General features: G+C 44.0%; 1 protein-coding gene across 6 annotated transcripts in view; it reads left to right on the forward strand.

Moving 5' to 3' along the window:
- LOC137351339 (diacylglycerol O-acyltransferase 1-like) overlaps positions 1–19,020 on the forward strand; it is a 167,626-nt gene that overhangs the window by 82,109 nt on the left and 66,497 nt on the right. The gene's annotated exons all lie outside the window — the stretch shown is intronic.

Consider the following 19,020-nt stretch of genomic DNA (forward strand, 5'->3'; position numbering starts at 1 on the left):
ACACTTTCTGCGTTTACATGCATGCATTATAGTCCTGTCTTTGTATTCCTCGTAGCACTGCTCAGTCTGCTCCTATCTAATATGGAACTACTTCCTTCTCCAGTACTGTGCAACACTCACATTATGCACCTTATTTCTCTTTTCTAATAAATATCCATCCCCCTGCCAATTTAGTTTAAACCTTCCCCAACACGCTAATGAATCTCCCCATGAGGACATTGGTCCCATTCCGGTTGAGATGCAACTTGTCCCTTTTGAATAGGTTTTGGGGCCTCCTGCCCCAAGAATATGAAGCTCTCCCTCCTGCACCATTCTTCAAGCCACACATTGATCCTCCCTATCTTCCTATTTCTACTCTCGCTCGCATATGATACTGGGAGTAATCCAGAGATTACTACCTTCCAGTGTGGTGAAGGCAGATTCAAGCACGGCTTTCAAAAGGGAATTGGATAATTATCTGGAGAGAAAAAATTTGCAAGGCAGTGGGGAAAAGGCCGGGGATTGGGACTAACTGAGTAGCTCTTAGAGTGCCGACAAGACAGGACAGGCTGAATGGCTTCCTTCTGTTCTGTTACTGTTCTATGAATTGGTATTGTGCAATTCATAAGCTTATTTTGACAGCACCTCTCAGTCCTTTGACCTCTATCACCTGAGAAGAACCAGAGCAGAAAATGCGTGGGCACAGAATTACTTCCAGGTTCCCCTCCAAATCATGCACTTGGACATATGTTGCCATACCTTAATCACTGATTGAGATGTATAGTATATTGCCATTCCTTCATCACCCAGGTCAAAATCCTGGAATTCTCTGTCTCAGCATCACCAGTAAAAGGACTGGAATAGTTCAAGCAGTGGGCCTGCTGTTACCACTACGTCAGTGTTATGAGGAATGGATAATTGCAGCTTTGCCAATGTCTCTCAGATCCCAGGCACTAATGGGGAAAAAATGCAACAAAACTTGCATAAGCACCTTTAACATGGAAAACCCTCCCAAGGCACTTCGCAGAAGGGTAATCAGACAGAAATCAGACCCGAGCCGGAGTCAGGGCAGTAACTGAAAGCTTAGTCAATAGATGGGTTTTAGGGAAGGTCCCATCATCAGTTTTGCTGAAGAAGGAGCAGAGAAGGGTGCTGTTAGAGTTGGAAAGAAGCAGTCTTCGTGATGGAGAGGATATGGAATTGACAGCTGAACTTGGGCGCTTGATATCACTGAGGGGCAACATGTAGACGAGGAAGAGGAGGGGACCAAGAATCGATCCTTGGGGGGATCACCAGAGGTAAAGGTGTGGGGTTGGAAAGAGAAGACATTGCTAGAGATGCTCTCCCTGCAATTGGATAAATAAGCGTAGAAATTGAGCAAGGCCAATGTATTGCTTTGAAGTATAGTAATTGTTATACAGCAGCTATTCTACACAAGAAGATCTGCAAACAGCAAGGAAATAAATAGCCAGTTATCTTCTATTTTTGTTGGAGGAAAGAATGATGGCCTAGATACTGGGAGAACTCCTTGCTCATTCTTGCACAATGCTTTGGGATCGTTTAATTCCACCAGAACAGTCAGCCATCTGAAGGGCATCCAGGCTTTTCCTGCAACCCTTCTGTATTTCCAGCTGGGTTCAGTTTCCATAAGTAAAGATAGTCTACATCTTTATTCCCAGATGGATTGGATTGGCACAGCCTATTTTAACAGCTGAATCATCATATCAGTTTCTGGAGAGATTCTCAGCATGCTGTCCATTGCCTCAAAATGAAAAAATAACACATTTCCTGGTGATTCCATATAGATTGAAGTGCTCATTAAAAATAGCCTACACAAATGAAACTACACAATGTATATATAAAACGGTTCTGATTCACACAGCAATGAGATGTATGACTAGATAATATGTTTATGATGTTGCTTGAGGGATAAATGTTGGCCACGACACCAGGAAAACTTTCCTGCTCTTTGAATCAGGACCAGAGGATCTTTTGGATCCACCTGATTTAAATGGGATCTTGGTTTAAAGTCTCATTGCTCAGATCTTGATTAGCAAGGGGGGGTGAAAGGTTATTGGGGGTAGGTGGGAATGTGGAGTTGATGTTACAATCAGATCAGACATGATCTTGTTGAATGGAGGAGCAGGCTCGAGGGGCCAAGTGGCCTACTCCTGCTCCTAATTCATATGTTTGTATGTAAACAGTGCAATACTCCCTCAGCATTGTCAGCTTAGATTGTGTCCTCAAGACTTTGCAGTGGTTTTGAACACAGAACCTTCTGATCCAGGTGAGAGTACTACCAAATCCATACCTCTTCCTGGCCACTGTCTGAGACTGAACTAGACTGTTCCCAACCTTGATGTCCTGTTTGACCCTGGGTTGAGCTTCCAGCCCCATAACCTCTCCATCACTCCATCTCCATTACCTCTGCCTCAGCTCCTCTCTTGAAACTTTCATCCATGCCTTTGTTACTTCTAGACTCCCATGTGCACCCTCCATAAGTATGAGCTCATCCAAACTCTGCTGTCCATATTCTAATGTGCATTTGTTAGACTGCTTTCTTGTTTTAAATCATCTTGTTGCTTTAAACACCAGAGTGTACATAAGCAGAGATCGTGGATGCATGGGTTGTAATCTTCCAAAATTCCCTAGATTCTGGAAAGGTCCCAGCAGATTGGAAAACTACAAATGTAACGCCTCTATTCATTGCTGTGGGTCTGAAGTCACATGTAGACCAGACCAGTTAAGGACAGCAGATTTCCTTCCCCAACTGACATTAGTGAACCAGATGGGTTTTTACAGCAATCAATGATAGTTTTGTGGCACCATTACTGAGACTAGCTTTCAATTCAAGTATTGTTAATTAATTGAATTTAAATTCCACTAGCTGTCATCGTGGGGTTTGAACCTGTGTCCCCATGACATTAGCCTGGGCCGCGGGATTACTAGTCCAATGACATCACTGCCACCCTACCGCCTCCCTTAAAGGGGAACCAGTAGATGTTGTGTACTTGGATTTTCAAAAGGCATGTGATAAGGTGCTTCATAAAAGCACAGGAACTCATGGTGTTGGGGTAATGGATTAGCATGGATAGAGGATTGGCTAACTAGCAGAAAACAGTCGAGATAAATGGGTCATTTTCAGTTAGGCGAACTGCAACTAGTGGGGTTGTCACAGTGCTGGAGCCTCAACTATTTGCAAGCTGTATGAATGACTTGGATGAAGAGGCAGAGTGTATTGTAGCCAAATTTGTGCTACTGCAAAGATAAGTTGAAAGCAAGTTTTGAGGAGGGCGCAGTTCACAAAGGGATGTAGATAGGTTAAGTGAGTGGGCACAAATTTGGCAGATGGAGTATTGCTACGATCCCGTTAGGGGCTGTTGATATTTTAAAAAGTCAAATTCCCAGTTATTACTGAGAATTACGCCACAAGATTTCATGTTTTAAACAAAAGTTTTACTTTACAAGAGTTTGCAAGTTCTCCCTGTGTCTGCGTGGGTTTCCCCCGGGTGCTCCGGTTTCCTCCCACATGCCAAAGACTTGCAGGTTGATAGGTAAATTGGCCATTAGTAATTGCCCCTAGTATAGGTAGGTGGTAGGGAAATATAGGGGCAAGTGGGGATGTGGTAGGAATATGGAATTAGTGTAGGATTAATATAAATGGGTGGTTGATGGTCGACACAGACTCGGTGGGCCGAAGGGCCTGTTTCAGTGCTGTATCTCTAAACTAAACTAAAGCAACACAGTATTAACTTAACACGACAATTTGAGACATTTTATACTTTAAACATAAAATCCTACAGAACACTCCCATTTGACTTTTACTTCCACCCCTGAGTCTCCTATACTTTACAGGATCTTGGTTTCTGGAGCCAATCCAAAGTGATTCCTTAGTTTCTCAGCTATCTTCTGAGATATGAGATCACCTCCCAAATCTGGACTTCCCAGCTCGAGATGAGCATGCCTCAAAACAAAAACACCCTTAGTTCCCGGTGACCTCTTGGCTCCTGAGCCCAGCTGCTTTCAAAGCCAACAGCTTTTCAAAAACCAACTGCTTGTCTCAAAGCTAACTGTGTTAGCTATCACACAGATCAAAAACCCAACAGGCACCCCCTGCATCATTTATCTCTATAGCATGTGGTAGATATGGGATGTCTCCAATGGCAATTCAAATTAATTTACAATTCCAAATCTTCTCTTTGATTCCTGATACCCACATGAATAATTGATATTGCTAGCAATGACAGAACAAACTCTCCTAGACTATCTGGTTCCAACTGCACGAGGCCGCCTGCAGTTTTATGGTTCTCACCTCTCTAACTCTGTCTCTGTAGCACTCATGGAGAAATCTTTGAACTTTAAATTTTATCCTTGTTCTGGGAAATCATATGAATAATTTAAACCCCTGACTGAGTTAGCTGCAGACTGACAGTCTCCATCAAGTTAAGAACGGTTCCCGTTATGTAGAGTCTTTATACTTTCCGATATGACCTTACCAAAAATTGGGCCACTGTTGATTGATTTGTAACCACCCGAGGTTTGTTTGCCAGCTTCTCAAACCAGGTGTTTTCATTTGTCTTGCATTAAAAAATTCAATTCCCTAATGAAAAGTTATCTCTAGAAAATTAATATAAACGTTGGACCAGGTGATCATAACAGTATAATGTGTGAAATGTGAGGTTATCCATTTTGGTAGGAAGAATAGTAAAGCAAAATATTATTTACGTGGAGAGAGACTACAGAATGCTGTGGTACAGAGGGATCTGGGTGACCTTGTGCTGTACATGAATCATAAAAAGTTAGCATGCAGGTACAGAAAGTAATTAAGGCAGTTCTGATGAAAGGCCACAGACGTGAAAAGTTAACGCTACTTCTCTCACCACAGATGCTGCCTGACCAGCTGAGTATTTCCAGCATTTCTATTTTAATTAGGAAGGCAAATGGAATGTTGGTCTTTATAGCCAGGGGATGGAGTATAAATGGGAAGTGTTGCTACAACTGTACAGGTGTTGGTGAGATCACACCTAGAGTACTGCAAACAGTTTTGGTCTCTTAATTTAAGGAGGTATATAACTTGCATTGGAGGCAGTTCAGAGAAGGTTCACTAAGTTGATTCCTGGGATTTAAGGGTTATCTTATGAGGAAAGGTCGAGCAGGTTGGGCTTATATTCATTGGAGTTCAGAAGAATGAGAGGTGATCTTATTGGAACATGTAAGGTTCTGAGGGGCTTGACAGGGTAGATGCTGAGAGGATGATTTTCCTCCTGGGGGAATCTAGAACTAGAGGGCACAGTTTCAGAATTAGAGGTCTCCCTTTTAAGACTGAAATGAGGAGGAACTACTTTTGTGATGGTTTTTAATCTTAGGAATTCTCTACCCCAGAGAGCAGTGGAGAGTGAGTCATTGAATATATTCAAGGCTGAATTACAGATTTTTGATCTACAATGGAGTGAAGGGTTATGGGGTGCAGGCAGGCAAGTGGAGTTGAGGCCATGATCAGATCAGCCATGATCTTATCGAATGGCAGAGCAGGCTCAAGGTGCCAAATGGCCTACTTCTGCTCCTATTCCTTATGTTCTTATGAAGTTGTAACAATGTAGTGTCAGGTCTTTACTGAGACATCACATTTCACGATTTTAGTATGAGTTATCAGGTACATCATACTACGCCATTCCTGCATACAGAATCTCTCTAACACTACTTGTACTATTTTTACCTTTGATCTGTGCACTCCATGCAGTCCATCAATCATTCATAGTAGATTGAAGATACTTAAGTGACAATATAAGTACTAGATAGGGGACAGCCAGCCTTGTCACATAGATGGATTTGTACTGAAAAAGTCCTTCTCAATGGAACTTAGAAGGCTAAAACGAGGCTAGTTCTGAGGGGTTTTGAAGAGCGACTGGGTAATACTGATGTTAAAGTGGGCTTTCCTACAGCTGGAAAAGTAATCATCTGTGGGCTAATGCTGCAAAATGGGATTAGAATAAATAGGCATGGACATGATGGGCCGAAGGGCCTGATTCTGTGCTGTATAACTGTATGACTCTATATAATATGAACCCAATAAAATGCACTTAGCCCTTTTCAATCTCTTCTAATTATTTATTGCCTTGGTTATATTGCTGTCACAAACTCTTCCAATTATTTTATTACTATAAAATGCAAGTGTCCCCACTAAGGCATTCCAGACCATCACTGTGACTCTTGCACATTACACCACCCTTCCTGACTCTGGAAATACCTTTGCCTCAAGCCTGCTTATGCAATGCATCCCATGCTCAGCAGAGAACTGTTTGAACTCCGTTTGTGATCCCACAGACAGCCCAGGCCATTGAAGTACTCGGGTAGTGTGAACTCACTCCCACAGCGCCAAGTCCTGTTTACCCATCACCCCCATGGTCACTGATTTACATTGACTCCCAATCCAGCAATGCCTGCTTTAAAATTTGCATCCTTGGTTTCAAATTCCCCCATGCCCTTGCTGCTCCCTGTCTCTGTAACCTCCTTCTGCCCTACAACCCTGTGAGATCTCTGCGTTCCTCCATTTCTGGTCTCTTGTGCCTCTCCTATTTCTTTCACTCGACTATTGGTAGCTGTGCCTTCAGAAGCCTACCCCTAAGCTCTAGAATTCCCTCACTGAAGCTACCCACCTTTCTCTGCTGAATTATCAACTGCAGAGAGCTATGGATGCTCAGGTGTTAAATATATCCAAGTCAGAGATCAACAGATTTTAGGATACTAAGGGAATTGAGGGATATGAGGATAGGGCAGCATGGCGTAGCTGAGGTAGATTAGCCATGATCTTACTGAGTGGTGGAGCAGTCTCGAGGGGCTGAATGGCCGCCTCCAGCTCCTATTTCTTGTATTCTTATGTTCTGCTCCTTTTGTGAGGCTGCTTAAAATCTGCATCTTTGACCAAGATGTTGGTCATCTGTCCTAATATCTCATTATGTGGCTCGATGTTGAGTTTATTTGAAAACACTCCTGTGAAGCGCATTGGCACTATGCTAAAGTTATTAGATAAATGCAAATTGTTGAGATTCTTTAATTATTCATAATTATTTTGATCTGGGCAGCACCAGCAAAGCTGTATTTATAATCCATTTATTTAGGATTAATTTCCACATTAATATTGGTCTGAAACTAGTCCAATAAAAATTGCTATGAAGTTAGTGCATTCTGAACCTTTAATTACAGCAATACATGTTTAATAGTTTTAAAATGTGTGTGGGGACTAATAGTAACTTGTTTTGTGGTTTAGTACTTGGGTATCGAATTAATCCAGCCAATTTCAGGTGGCGCAGTGGTTAGCACCGCAGCCTCACAGCTCCAGGGACCCGGGTTCGATTCCGGGTACTGCCTGTGTGGAGTTTGCAAGTTCTCCCTGTGTGTGGGTTTTCTCCGGGTGCTCCGGTTTCCTCCCACAAGCCAAAAGACTTGCAGGTTGATAGGTAAATTGGCCGTTATAAATTGTCACTAGTATAGGTAGGTGGTAGGGAAATATAGGGACAGATGGGGATGTTTGGTAGGAATATGGGATTAGTGTAGGATTAGTATAAATGAGTGGTTGATGGTCGGCACAGACTCGGTGGGCCGAAGGGCCTGTTTCAGTGCTGTATCTCTAATCTTAAAAAAAAGCAATTGAGTCCTCAGCTTGTTTTGCTCAGCGGTTATGTATGTCCTAGAATATCTACTGGATTGCCGAATGACTGTAACAAGGTCACTCTCACTGCCTTTGCTAGAGCTCTGCCAGTGTACAATTTATTGCTTTGGTTCATGTATTTTGGGATGTTGGCCACCTTTGTGCTATTAAGTGAGCATGTGTTTAGCAGTTCCATCACAGCCGTGTACGCAGTCGACCTAAGTCAGTCAAGTTTTGAAATCTGAAATGAAAACGAGAAATGCTGGAAATACTCAGCAGGTCTGGCAGCATCTGTGGAGAGAGAAGCAGAGTTAATGTTTCAGGTCAGTGACCTTTTGTGAAATTTTGTCTTTTGGGACAGATCTGTTCCTCACAGCCATGTCAAACCCAGTGAAGATGAGATATATTTTTTGTATTTCCTTTTTTAAAATTTAGAAATTAAATATATGCTGTGACGGATAACCAGTGCTACTCTCAGCTTTATTTATTCTTTGGATCTGGGTGGCACCAGCAAAACCCTATTTATTGCCCATTTTATTAACCCACATCCTGAGGGCATTAGAAGTTGGGCAAAGAATTATGAAGTCAGGGGTAGCCAGAGCAGGTGAGGCATCAGATTCCTTCCCACCGGGTTGTTGTATTCAGCACCAAAGAGATAAATTTTAGATGGTTGGAGTGTTTGAAGGAGTGAGGATATTTGTTGTCCATTCAATTGTGTATTACTCCAGATCTGTTGCAGTTTTAAAGCAGTTGTTTCTATTCCATGGTACCACAGCACAGGGTACCAGTGTACAGTCATCGTAGGCCAAACCATCTTCAGCTGGTCCATCAGTGATCTTCCCTCCAAAATAAGATTAGAAGAGGGGACGTTTGCTGATAATTGCAGTGTTCAGTAGTTCCTCAGATATTGAAGCAGTCTGCATCTGCATGCAGCAAAATCTAGCAAATATTCAGTCTTGGACTGATAAGTGGCAAGTAACATTTGCGCCACGCAAGTGGCAGGCAATGACGACTGATAAGTGGCAAGTAACATTCGCGCCACACAAGTGGCAGGCAATGACCATCTCCAAGGAGAGAGAACCTAACCATTTCCCTTGGACATTCAACAGCATTACTGAATTCTTCATCAAGATCCTGGCGGTTACCAGTGACCAGAAACTTAACTGGGCCAGCCACATAAATACCGTGCAGGTCAGAGGCGGGGAATTCTGCAGTGAGTAACTCACCTCCTGACTCCCCAAAGCCTGTCCAACATCTACAAGGCACATGTCAGGAGTGTGTTATGGTCAGGTGACGAGGGGTTTGGATGGTTCCCGCTGTTCAGCTCCCACCTGACCGCAGCAAGTGTTTGTTTGTTATTCACGTTTAACCCCTTTGTGTTTTATTTGTCAAATAGACAGCGACAGGTTTTCATGTAGGTTTAAAACAGAAAGTCAATTATTTATTGATCAGTACGCCTTATCCCAAAATTGCCACAACTGCATCCACTCATGCATTTGCCTGTGCACGCGCCCACAAAAGACTGAGAAGAAAAGGGGTAAGTGGTTTTAAGTGGGGTAGGTTTTAGGGGGCATGGTAAACCTGTTGCATTCTCAAGTTCTCATTGGTTGCAAGCCTGAGGTGTTCGTAGGTTTCTCTCTTGGTTAAAAGTTCAGTTAAAAACAGTGGTCACTTCTAATTCACTGCTGCATAATTAAAGATGTAGAATTCTACAGCAGGGCGCTTCCTTTCTGTCTTGCTGGATTTCTCCCAGCCCCCTAACTGGAAACAAGCTTCCTGGTGAAGCTTCTTTCTGGTTATCACTCTCTTGCTCTCTAGGGAGCTACCTTTAAGGTAAAAAATAGTTTCACATCTTTGTCCCGTTGGGAAATGTGGATCTCCTGCCCTGTGGTGACCAACAATGGCCGAGGTTATGGCTGTTTCTCACTTCCTTTGTTTTAGAAGAACCCATTCAATTCGAAAGTGTCTCTTGATGGGTTCAGGATGAGAATAAGCCAGTTATGATGTTTCCACCTTCTTTGTTTCAGAAGAAAACATTCAATTCAGGAATGTTTCAAAATGGATGTAATTGATCCCTCCAAACTGAAAAGGTATTCTTTGTTTTAAATAGACAGTGTGGCAAGGTTTGAATACGCATGCAGCCATCTTTTTCAGCACAGTCCATTTTCTTAAGACAAAGTCAATTTTTCTGTTTTCGTGCGTAATGTTTTCATCGTCACACTTACCATGATGAAATACTCCCCACTTTCCAGGATGAATGCAGCTCCAACAATGCTCAAGAAACTCAACAACATCCAGGACAAAGCAGCCCACTTGATTTGGCAGCCTATCCACACCTTAAACATTTACTCCCTCCTCTACTGGCGCACAGTGGCAGCAGTTGTACCGTCATCAAGATGCACTGCAGCAACTTGTTGAGGCTTCTTCGACAGCACCTTAGAAGGACAAGGGCAGCAGATGCATGGAAACACCACCACCAAGTTCCCATTCAAGCCGCACGTGATCCTGACTTGGAACTATGTCGCCGTTTCTTGCTGGGTCAAAAACCTGGAACTCTCTCCCTAACAGCACTGTGAGTGTAGCTACACCACATGGATTGGCAGCATTTTAAGATGGCAGCTAACCAGCACCTTCTCCAGGGTAATTATGGATGGGCAACAAATGCTGGCCTTGCCAGTGATGCCCACATCCCATGAATAACTTTTAAAAATCTAGCGGTTATGTTCTCTTCTTTGGCCTCCTTGTCTCGGGAGACAATGGGTAAGCGGCTGGAGGTGGTCAGTGGTTTGGGGAGCAGCGCCTGGAGTGGCTATAAAGGCCAATACTAGAGTGACAGACTCTTCCACAGGTGCTGCAGGTAAAATTGGTTGTCAGGGCTGTTTCGCAGTTGGCTCTCCCCTTGCGCTTCTGTCTTTTTTCTTGCCAACTGCTCAGTCTCTTCGACTCGCCACACTTTAGCCCCGCCTTTATGGCTGCCCACCAGCTCTGGCGCTCGCTGGCAAATGACTCCCACGACTTGCGGTCAATGTCACAGGACTTCATATCGCGTTTGCAGACGTCTTTAAAGCAGAGACATGGACAGCCGGTGGGTCTGATACCAGTGGCGAGCTCGCTGTACAATGTGTCCTTGGGGATCCTGCCATCTTCCATGCGGCTCACATGGCCAAACCATCTCCAGCGCTGCTGACTCAGTAGGGTGTATATGCTGGGGATGTTGGCCGCCTCGAGGACTTCTGTGTTGGAGATACGGTCCTGCCACCTGATGCCAAGGATTCTCCGGAGGCAGTGAAGATGGAATGAATTGAGACGTCGCTCTTGGCTGACATACGTTGTCCAGGCCTCGCTGCCGTAGAGCAAGGTACTGAGGACACAGGCTTGATACACGCAGACTTTTGTGTTCCGTGTCAGTGCGCCATTTTCCCACGCTGTCTTGGCCAGTCTGGACATAGCAGTGGAAGCCTTTCCCATGCGCTTGTTGATTTTTGCATCGAGAGACAGGTTACTGGTGATAGTTGAGCCTAGGTAGGTGAACTCTTGAACCACTTCCCGAGCGTGGTCGCCGATATTGATGGATGGAGCATTTCTGACGTCCTGTCCCATGATGTTTGTTTTCTTGAGGCTGATGGTTAGGCCAAATTTGTTGCAGGCAGCCACAAACCTGTTGATGAGACTCTGTAGGCACTCTTCAGTGTGAGATGTTAATGCAGCATCGTCAGGAAAGAGGAGTTCCCTGATGAGGACTTTCCGTACTTTGGTCTTAGCTCTTAGACGGGCAAGGTTGAACAACCTGCCACCAGATCTTGCGTGGAGGAAAATTCCTTTTTCTGAAGACTTGAACGCATGTGAGAGCAGCAGGGAGAAGAAAATCCCAAACAGTGTAGGTGAGAGAACAAGCCCTGTTTCACGCCACTCAGGATAGGAAAGGGTTCTGATGAGGCGCCGCTATGCTGAATTGTAGCTTTCATATTGTCATGGAATGAGGTGATGATACTTAGTAGCTTTGGTGGACATCCGATCTTTTCTAGTAGTCTGAAGAGACCACGTCTGCTGACGAGGTCAAAGGCTTTGGTGAGATCAATGAAAGCAACGTAGAGGGGCATCTATTGTTCACGGCATTTCTCCTGTAGCTGACGAAGGGAGAACAGCACGTCGATGGTCGATCTGTCTGCTCGAAAGCCCACACTGTGCCTCAGGGTAGATACATTCGGCCAGCTACTGGAGCCTGTTTAAAGCGACTTGAGCGAAGACTTTCCCCACTATGCTGAGCAGGGAGATTCCACGGTAGTTGTTGGAGTCACCGCGGTCAGCTTTGTATTTATAGAGGGTGATGATATTGGCATCGCGCATGTCCTGTGGTACTGCTCCCTCGTCCCAGCACAGACAAAGCAATTCGTAGAGTGCTGAGAGTATAGTAGGCTTAGCACTCTATTATTTCAGGGGTAATGCCGTCCTTCTCAGGGGCTTTTCCGCTGGCTAGAGAATCAATGGCATTACTGAGTTCCGATTTTGTTGGTCGTACGTCCAGTTCATCCGTGACTGGCAGAGGCTGGGCTGCATTGAGGGCGGTCTCAGTGACAACATTCTCCTTGGAGTATAGTTCTAGGTAGTGCTCAACTCAGCGGTCCATTTGCATGCGTTGGTCAGTGATTGTGTCCTCTGATTTAGATTTGAGGGGGGCGATCATCTTGATGGTTGGCCCAAAAGCTTTCTTAATGCCATCATACATTCCTCTGATGTTTCCGGTGTCTGAGGCCAGCTGAATATGACTGCATAGGTGTTGCCAGTAGTCATTTGCGCAGCGCCTGGCTGTTTTAAGTGCTACGGATGCTAACTTGCTGGGGGCTTTCTTGTAGTTCAGCAGTCCAATGCGCTTAGCGGCTCTGACTGGTTCCAGCTCTTCAAAGTGAGATTGAAACCAGTCTGCATTCCGCTTCATGCGTTTGCCGTAGGTGGTCATAGCTGACTCATAGATGGCGTCTCTGATGTGGGCCCACTTGGTCTCTGCATCCCCTGTGGGAGTGTTTTGAAGGGCTTTTTCAAGTGAATTTAGAAATTTTTGTAATAGCCGTGGATAAGAAATTCTGCTCATGTTGATGCGCGGGCCGCCCTTCTGCTTGGAGTGATGCAGCTTCTTTGGTTTGAGTCTAACCTTGCTGCACACCAGGGAGTGGTCGGTGTCGCAGTCCGCACTGTGGAAGCTGCGTGTGGTTTGAACGCTGTTTAAAGAGGCTCGCCTTGTGACGATGAGGTCCAGCTGGTGCCAACGACGTGATCATGGGTGCCTCCAAGAAACCTGGTGACAGGTTTTATTGTGAAAGAACGAGTTGGTGATGCAGAGGTTATGATAGGTACACAACTCAAGCAGTCTCTGTCCATTCTCATTCATCCTTCCAATGCCATAGCGCCCAAGGCAGGAGGGCCATGAGTCATGGTCGGCCCCAACCCTGGCATTAAAGTCCCCCAGCAGGAATAGGTGTTCGGTGTTGGGGATGCTACTAATGATATTATGGAGTTCCTCGTAGAACTGGTCTTTAGCTTCAGGTGGGAAGCAGAGTGTTGGAGCATAGATGCCGAGTAGGTGTACTGGACCAGAGGCAGTGAGCAGTCGGATGTACCTGGACAAATTTATATCCAACCATGGCAATTTGAGAATATGAATTCAGTTTATAAAAATAAAAACAAATAAAAAGCTAGCATCTGTGGAAAAGTGGCCATAAAGCTAACAGATTATCATAAAAACCCAAATTGTGTTCTCCTCTTTGGGGAAGGAAATCTGCTGCATTTTGGCCTATGTTACAGACAGGTGAGAGATGATGGGGATGATTTCCACTTTTCACCTCTCAACTAACAGCAGTGTGTTTGTTAGAATTGTATTTTAACCCTTGGGTGTTTTAATGGTCAATAAACACAAATTGCAGGTTTTCTCAAGTTTAAAGGAAGATGTTAATTAAACAATATCTGAAAAAATTTGCAACTTTACCCACTCTCTCTCTCATGCACACATGCACAAGAAAAGATCAGATTAAAAGATAGCATGCATCTAGCCTGGTTTTAAAGAGTTTGTTGTTGAGCTTTGTTTGTTTCCCTGGGAGGTAGATTTTAAAATAGGTGCAGGCCTGTTTTTCCTTTCTCCTGGGTTGCTGAAGTCAAACTTTTGAAAGTTTTAGATAGGCGGATGCTCTGTTGCAGGCTTGTCTGGTTAAATCTCGGTCACTGTTCATGGCAAAAGTCCTGTTCATCTTTCATCTCTGCCTCTAAGTAGCTTAAAGATAGTATTCTGGCAGGGTCCTTCTAGCTGGGATGTGTCTCTCTTCCTACTGGTTTCTGGCTTTTTGCACAGAAAGTACTCTCATTAAAACTCCTTCTCGGAGACTTGGTTTCTGTCAGGTCACCCAAGTTTTTCTCCCATTGTGTTTTCATAAATGGTGTTTGGTGTGGCTGTTGTTAATCAATGAATTTGGATGTTGCTCATCTCTATTCCATCTTGATAAAGTGGTGTTTTTCACACCAATTATCTTGAGACTGAGTCTGGAGTCTCCATGTCTGCAAAATCATTGTTAGCCCTACTTGTTGAAGAAAGATAGTTATTACCATTGGGCCATTTACATTTCTAATGCTTTCTTCAACACTTGACCAGATCTCATGATTGGTTCAGCATTCCAGCAGTTACCATATGCATTCACAGTGCAGGAGAGATCACTTGACCTCTTACTCCATTTGGTTTGCAGCAAAAGTTGTCTGTTTTGAGTTAATTTTATTTCATTTTATAGTTCATAATTTGTCCTTGTGTGAGCGTGACACCTATATGTGACTCGCCAATGTGTTTGAATCTTAACTGCCTTCTAAAGTGGTCTAGGAAGTTACTCGGTTGTGTCAAACTCAAGGCAACTAGTGACAGGAATTTATGGCGGCCTCGCCAGCGACACCCACATGATTTTTTTTTTCCTGAAATACCCTATTCAGAAATAACTGAGTTCAAAAGTGAGGAGCAAAGGGGGCAAAGTTTAGAGGGGATGTGCGCGGCAAGTTTTTTACACAGAGGATGGTGAGTGCCTGGAACTTGCTGCCAGGGGAGGTGGTGGAAGCAGATACAAAGAGCAAAGAAAATTACAGCACAGGAACAGGCCCATCGGCCCTCCAAGCCTGCGCCGATCCAGATCCTCTACCTAAACATGTCGCCTATTTTCTAAGGGTCGGTAACGCTTTACTTCCTGCCCATTCATGTATCTGTCTAGATACATCTTAAAAGACGCTATCGTGCCCGCGTCTACCACCTCCGCTGGCAACGCGTTCCAGGCACCCACCACCCTCTGCGTAAAGATCTTTCCACGCATATCCCCCCTAAACTTTTCCCCCCTCACTTTGAACTCGTGACCCCTAGTAATTGAATCCCCCACTCTGGGAAAAAGCTTCTTGCTATCCACCCTGTCTACACCTCAATCAGGTCCCCCCTCAACCTCCGTCTTTCTAATGAAAATAATCCTAATCTGCTCAACCTCTCTTCATAGCTAGCGCCCTCCATACCAGGCAACATCCTGGTGAACCTCCTCTGCACCCTCTCCAAAGCATCTACATCCTTTTGGTAATGTGGCGACCAGAACTGCACGCAGTATTCCAAATGTGGCCGAACCAAAGTCTTATACAACTGTAACATGACCTACCAACCCTTGTACTCAATACCCCGTCCGATGAAGGAAAGCATGCCGTATGCCTTCTTGACCACTCTATTGACCTGCGTTGCCACCTTCAGGGAACAATGGATCTGAACACCCAAATATCTCTGTACATCAATTTTCCCCAGGACTTTTCCATTTCATACGATAGCGATGTTTAAGAGGCATCTTGACAAATACATGAATAGGATGGGAATAGAGGGATACGGTCCCCGGAAGTGCAGAAGGTTTTAGTTTAGGCAGGCATCAAGATCGGCGCAGGCTTGGAGGGCCGAATGGCCTGTTCCTGTGCTGTACTGTTCTTTGTTCTTTGTTCTATATGCCTGGCAATTACAGGCCAGTCAGTTTAACGTAGGTGGTGAGGAAGCTTTTAGAAACAATCTGGTAGGAAATTAGCAGCCACTTGGAGAAGAGTCAACTCAGATTTAAGGGTAGATGATGTTTAACTAATTTGAGTTTTTAATGAGGTAACAGAGGTGGATGAGAGCAATGTGGTTGATACTGTGTATATGAGTTTTTGATAAAGTACCATATATTAGACTTGTTAGCAAAATTGAAACCTTGAGATAAAGGTAGGAAATAGAATGGATACAAAATTGGTTAAGGGATTAAAAATAAAAAACGCTGGAAATACTTAACAGGTCAGCTACTATCTATGGAGAGAGAAACACTCTCTCCCTCTGCCTGACCACCTGAGTATTTCCAGATTTTTCAATTTCACTGCAGATTTCTGACATCTGCAGTATTTTGCTTTTTATAATAGCAATTGTGTCGAACAGTTGTCGAATGGCTGTTTTTCAGACTTGAGGGACGTGTACAGTGGCGTTCCCCGGAGTTCAGTACTAGTACCACTGTTGTTTTTGATATACATTTTCGGGGTGTTGGGCACAATTTTGCAGATGACATGGAACCTGGAAAGTGCAGTAAACAGTAAGAAGGATATTTATAGACTTCAAGAGGGCATAATCAGGCAAGTGGAATGGGCAGATATGTGACAAATGAAATTCAATACACACAAAAGTGTGAGGTGAAACATTTTGGTAAGAAGAATGAGGAGAGACAATACAAGCTACCTGAGGTGTCTGTGGACAAATCTTTGAAGGTGGCGGGATAAGTTAACAAAGCAAATCAGATCATGAGCTTAATAAATAGAGGTTTAGAGTACAAAAGTCAGGAAGTATGCTACGACAATATAAAACGCTGTTTCAGCTCCAGCTGGAGTAGTGTCCAAATCTGAGCTCCACACTTTAGGAAGGACGTGAAGGCTTTGGAGAGATTCCAGAAGAGATTTACTATGATGTTTTCAGGATTATGGTTATGTGGATAGACTGAAGAAGTGGATTATTCTTCTTAGAGCAGAGAAGGCTATGAGGAGATTTGATAAAGGTGCTTAAGAGTTTCAATAGCGTAAATAATAGATTCAACAGTAGCCTTCAAAAGGGAATCAGATACTTGAAGGGGAAATAAATTGCTGGGATGTGGAGTTAACTTCAAAAGCTCTTCAAAAGAGCTGGCACAGACTTGTTGGGCTGAATGGTCTCCTTCCATGCTATACTGTTCTGTGATTCTAATGAGGGATAAGATCAGCGTGGCTGAGATTATAAAGGTCACTGGGTATAAATTCCTGCTAGCTTGTCATGTGTGTTATAATCTCCCAATACAACATGCGCCCTTTCCAAATTTAGATTTAGGACATTCCCATTCTGACATTGCAGCTTCTGAGCTAAATGCAGTGTGATTATAAATGATGGCTTTAAAAAAAACTGGCACAAAATGCTGAGCAGACTTGTTTTAGTTACTTGCAGAACCTACAACACTTTCATTTAAAACAGATGGAGCATGTTTCATTGCAACTTCACACATGTTTGTACTTACGGCTTCCCATATGGTGAATTCCTGACTGCAGCTGATCCATTGTGGAAATGAATAGAGGAAGACAGGGGTACTGAATTTGGGGAGCATTTTGCACTTATCTCCGACTCCACAAGCCCTTCACCAATCCTCATTAAGTCAGAGAAACTTGCTGCCAGGTCTCTGACAGTGTAACTCTTAAATGAGCTACTTGGATGGCTGTCTGTGCTCCCTTGGGAGAGAGGGAAATTGAGTAGTTATAAATATCTGTATAACCCACAATGTACCTGGTCTTTTTAACCTTGTCATCACAACATCCCCTACCCCACCACTTCCCCAAACCTGGCTGCTCAAGTCTAATAATAAAAGCAAAATACTGCAGATGCTGGAAATACTCAGCAGGTCTGGCAGCATCTGTGGAGAGAGAAGCAGAGTTAACGTTTCAGGTCAGTGACCCTTCATCAGAACTGGCAAATGTTAGAAATGTAATAGGTTTTAAGCAAATAAAGTGGGGGTGGGGTAAGAGATAACAAAAGGCAAGGTGTTGATAGGACAGCGGGTCACAGAGAATAATTGACCAGAGGGTCATGGAGCAAAGGCAAATGGTATGTTAATGTTGTGCTGAAAGACAAAGCATTAGTGCAGAGAGGGTGTTAATTGACAGAAAAATGAACAGCTCTGGTCCAAAGCACAAACCTGAGGGGGAAACAGAGAGAGAGGGGGGGGACAAACACAGGAGGGGGAACATGGGAGAGAGAGAGAGAAAAATCTAGATCACTCCTGTCAGATAGATTTTTATCCAGAATACTTTGCATTGCTACATCAAGTATGCGGGCAGAGATTGACTACTCATGCAAGCAAAAACAATGCAAGGTATGTCACTAAATCAGTTTTCAATATAGTGATGAGAAAGTAAGTCAATAAATTAGTCTTCTCATTTAAAGCTTCACAAAAATGCACATTTGTTGTTTTTATGAGTAAGATAAATTTTTAATCTTTTGAAATTTGCTCACTGGCCCCCTGGCCCGAGCAAAAATTGTAATGCGGCTCTCTGCCCAATAAGATTGGACAACCCTGATCTACAAGATGCGGCACAGTGGCGCAGCCTCACAGCTCCAGCGACCCGGGTTCGATTCTGGTACTGCCTGTGTGGAGTTTGCAAGTTCTCCCTGTGACCGCGTGTGTTTTCGCTGGCTGCTCCAGTTTCCTCCCACAGCCAAAGACTCGCAGGTTGATAGGTAAATTGGCCATTGTAAATTGCCCCTAGTATAGGTAGGTGGCAGGGGAATTGAAGGAAGGTGGGGATGTGAGCGGGTAATGGGATTAATGTAGGATTAGTATAAATGGGTGGTTGATGGTCGGCATAGACTCAGGCCGAAGGGCCTGTATCAGTGCTGTATCTCTAAATAAAATTTTTAAAAATAAAATAAATAAACGCACCAAGGCTCCTTAGACAGTACCTTCCAAACCTGCGACCTCTACCAACTACAAGGACAAGGGCAGCAGTTGCATGGGAACACCACCCATCCTTTTTAAAAAAAAAAAAATCTCCCCTCCAAGCCACACACCATCCTGACTTGGAACTATATCACCATTCCTTCACTGTTACTGGTCAAAATCTTGGAACTCCCTAACAGCACTGTGGGTGTACCTACCCCACGTGGACTGCAGCGTTTCAAGAAGGCGGCTCACCGCCACCACCTCGAGGGCAATTAAGGATGGGCAATAAATACTGTCCTAGCCAGCGATGCCCACATCCCATGAATGAATAAAAAAAAGTAACATTAACCATTCAGCTGAATTACACTGACCCATGACACCACTGAGTTTTGTGCACTCAAATGTTTTGTTGTACTGAGCAAGGTGCTT

Source organism: Heterodontus francisci, chromosome 2 (genome assembly GCF_036365525.1).
Source record: "Heterodontus francisci isolate sHetFra1 chromosome 2, sHetFra1.hap1, whole genome shotgun sequence".
In the NCBI taxonomy this organism is placed as follows: domain Eukaryota; kingdom Metazoa; phylum Chordata; class Chondrichthyes; order Heterodontiformes; family Heterodontidae; genus Heterodontus; species Heterodontus francisci.